The sequence below is a fragment of the Rutidosis leptorrhynchoides genome, chromosome 4, assembly GCF_046630445.1.
Source record: "Rutidosis leptorrhynchoides isolate AG116_Rl617_1_P2 chromosome 4, CSIRO_AGI_Rlap_v1, whole genome shotgun sequence".
Taxonomy (NCBI): Eukaryota; Viridiplantae; Streptophyta; class Magnoliopsida; order Asterales; family Asteraceae; genus Rutidosis; species Rutidosis leptorrhynchoides.
In genome coordinates this window covers 533137483-533141441 of record NC_092336.1, presented here as the reverse complement: position 1 = coordinate 533141441, position 3959 = coordinate 533137483, and the positions used below count along the sequence as shown (strand labels likewise).

The following is a 3959-nucleotide window of genomic DNA, read 5'->3' as shown; positions in this document are numbered from 1 at the left end:
AGAGTTTACTGTCGAAGGATGTTAATTATGTGTGATCAGTTTGAAGGGGCTAGCATTGATATGTTGATCAGTTTACTGTCCAGATGTAAAACACAGCAGACAACTCCTTTCAGGGTGCAGTTGTTAAAACACTTGCATAGCAAGCTGAGCATGTTGAAGAAAATTTCTCATATGAAGGGCAAGTGCAAGCTAATTGAAAGGGAGTATGCAAAGATGTTTGTTTAGGAGTACATGTTGTTTTGACATCATCAGATAGGGGGAGATTGTTGGGAAAAATAGAAATAATAATCTGATGAGTCAAAAGTGTTTTGCAGATTTTAGAGTCTGAAGGTTTAGAGTCTGAAGTTGCAGACTCTGGAATTGCTGGAGTAAACGTTTGAAGATTTCTTGAAGCAAAAGCCATAGAATATTCTGGAGATATGCTTGTTATTTAAGAAGATTTGTTTTGAAAATTTGATTTTATCTCCAGAATTTACTTCCTAGTTATTAGCAAATTTGGTTTGTTTTTAGTTTATCTTTTCCATATTTATAGCTAAGTAGTTTTGGAAACCAAATCTCCAGATTTGGTTTTTGATCTGTATAAATAGGGACATGTGCTTTTCATTCGAGACATCTTTTACACGATTAATATTATCTTTCATATATCTTCATATCGTGTTCTCTCAATTATTGTTCTTATAATTCATATTTATTATTCAATTGAGAGTCTGGTGTTCATAGATCAAATACTGTGAACTAATAAAATTTAATAAAAATAAAAATAATAAATTAATATTAGTATAATATAATACTCCGTATATATAATAAAAAGCCTCCATCTATGTCACCAACCCACCTACCATTCTTACTTCATTTGCTTTTCCTTCTTCACCATACATTCCTCTTTTTAAACTTTAGACCTTTCAAAAACCATGAAGAACATTTGATAAAAATTGAATTTTTTCATTGCTATTAATACAATGATTACTCACTGCCGTTACATTCACATTATAGCTCCTTCTTCCATTTATCTTTCACTTCTCAAGGGGTAACATGGACAAATTCTCCAGTTGTAATGATACTTCAACCCAAACTAAAGGTACCATTTTAAATCTTTGGATACAAATATATAATTCCATTGTTTATTTTAATAATTTTAATAAATGGAGCTTCTTGAAACAGAGTCATTGAATCAAGAATCCAGGGTTCATTTCTCAGAAGACGAGAAAACTCTGATCACAAGGATGCATAATCTTGTAGGAGAAAGGTAATTTTGGGCTATCCTTAAACAATGAAAGAACTCATGTGAAATGTACACTAGTCTTCTTCTTTATTGCTAATTTTATTTTATTTATTTACTTTTTCTCTTTAATTACAAATTGCAATTGCAATTTTGGTAATTGGTAGATGGTCTTTGATTGCTGGAAGGATACCTGGAAGATCTGCAGAGGAAATTCAGAAATATTGGACTTCTAACTATTCAACTAATAACTGATCATGGATCCATCACATATATATGTGTGTGGTGTTTACAACTGTAAAATTGTTGCTATTTTCATTCTACTTATTTTTATTATTAGTGGCTAGCTATCCTAATAAACATGGCATCTATATTTTTGATTGTATCTATCTATGTTGTCTAGTATTATTATCCGAATAAAACTACATATCAATATTTTTTGTCATCCAATATTTTGCTTATTAGTGCCTTCTTCGAAATAAAAATTGTTCATAGTTGCAATGAATGTTAAAATTCTTAGAAAATGACAAACCAATGATTTCTATGAGGAAATAGATTTTATAATCATTAATGACGCAAGATATGTTCGATTTCCTCTCAGCTTTCTCTCTATGATTTTTATCTAACATTTTCGTAATTCACCTTTTGATGTTTTATGAAAAGAACAACTAACGTTGTCGGTGTGTTTAATTAGTTGGGATCGTATTGTTTTTGTTTTATTTCATGTCTTTCGATGTAGTAGTTGGTTTAGGTCATGGGCGGAGCCAGGATTTAACGACAGGGAGGCTTACTTGATAATTAAAAAAGGCAAACCAAACAAACTAAAAAAGGCTAATTTCCTATGTATAACATATTTTATTTGTTTGATACATATATAGATAATTACTTTACGAAGCATGAGTAACGAAAAAAAAATGCTACTATAAAACTTGCATTATGAAAACTGATATGGCCCATCTAAATGCTTGATAAGTAAACTTATACAATATGTTTTAGTTAACATTAATCTGTATTCAGGTTTGGAAGATAGATAACCCAAACAATTGGTTTAAATTATTAATTGAGGGAAGGTTACTCAAAATAATTAAATACAGGCTATTAATATTTCATTGAAATTAAGCCTATTGGGAGAGGCTGAGCATCTCTATGTCCCCTCCCTGTCTCCGCTACTGGTTTAGGTAGTTAGCGTCTTGACTCAGGTTGTTGTTTAGCTCGTGTTGTGGTGCGTTAAGTTTGATTTTGTTGTCTTGAGCCTAGTCGATTATTGCTTGTATCTTTGTTCAAGTATTTTCTCTTTCCAAAGGACTCATTATAGAGTATCGTTTTTTCGCTAAAATTTTTTTTATAAAGATAATGGGCCGAGTACAACATGAAATTAATAAGATTCAATGTTCACAACTCACAAGAGTGGCAACTCCAAAATCAAATTTTTTGTGTTCCCAATTTTTTCAAAGCTAATTACATTTAAAAGCTACTTTAGAGATTGTTTACCTTCCAAAATCTATAAATTCTAAAAATATACGGGGTTTATAGTTAAATTTTGTATTGTCATATATTATTATTTGAAGAATATTAGGGTCCCGAGTAGAATCGCCACAAACTCGTATATATGATGACAATGGTCACACGATCCACTGAATCTCCACCTGATCGACCTGATTAATAGTATGTATAGATGATCTAAATGGATGATTAGTAGAGATGGATACGGATATGGATAAGCTGAAATTAAACGAATATGAATATTGATGAAAATTTTTATTCCATCTTTTTTATATATTATAACGAAGTCAATATTATCAAATCATTTCGACCAATTAAGTACATGACAAATAGATAACCATTAGATTTAATAGCAACTTTGAATGAGTGTAATTAGATCAAACTGGGAAGATATATATATATATATATATATATATATATATATATATATATATATATATATATATATATATATATATATATATATATATATATATATAGTGAAAGGATCCCTAGAGAACTAGAGTATGTAGAGAACTCATATAACTCGTAGATTGAACTTCAATTTATGTGGAGACTGAGCTTCAATCTATGGGAAAAAAAAATACAATCTGCACAAAAAAAAAAAAAACATTCTGCAAAAAAAAAAACAGTCAATCTACACAGAAAAAAAAACTGCAAGTCAATCTGTACAAAAAAAAAGTCAATCTGCACAGAAAAAAGTCGATCTGCAAAAAAAAAAAACGCAGATTGACTCAATCTGCACAAAAAAAACAGAAAAAAGTCGATCTGTAAAAAAAAAATGCAAAAAAAACCTCACTGCACGCAGATTGACTCAATCTGCACACAAAAAAAGTCAATCTACACAGGAAAAAAAATCTGCAAAAAAAAAAGTGTCAATCTGCAGCATATTGACTCAATCTGCACGAGTTCCATGAATTTTCTACTACTTTTGGTTCTCCATGAATCCCATTAGATCAAACTTTAAACATATATTTGCCAATATATGAGACGAAGTCAACTTTTATCAATTTATTACTCCGTAAATTACTAATTTTATTTACTTCATTAACTAATTTAAGAAATAAATCAAATATAAGATAATAATATCTTCAATAAATTATTTTCTAGATAATTAACATTGTACCTAAAATTTTGATTATTACCATTTTTATTATATATTTTAATTACAATAATAATTAATATTCGTGATAAAAGAACTTTATATATGGTAATGTTTGAACAATTTAAATATTTA

General features: G+C 29.2%; 1 long non-coding RNA gene across 1 annotated transcript; it reads left to right on the top strand.

Moving 5' to 3' along the window:
* The first annotated feature begins 946 nt into the window (after positions 1-946).
* On the top strand, positions 947-1652 carry LOC139904418 (uncharacterized). Its single transcript, XR_011778788.1, has 3 exons — positions 947-1078; positions 1162-1246; positions 1387-1652. It is a non-coding gene; the product is annotated as an uncharacterized lncRNA (long non-coding RNA).
* The last annotated feature ends 2307 nt before the right edge of the window (positions 1653-3959 follow it).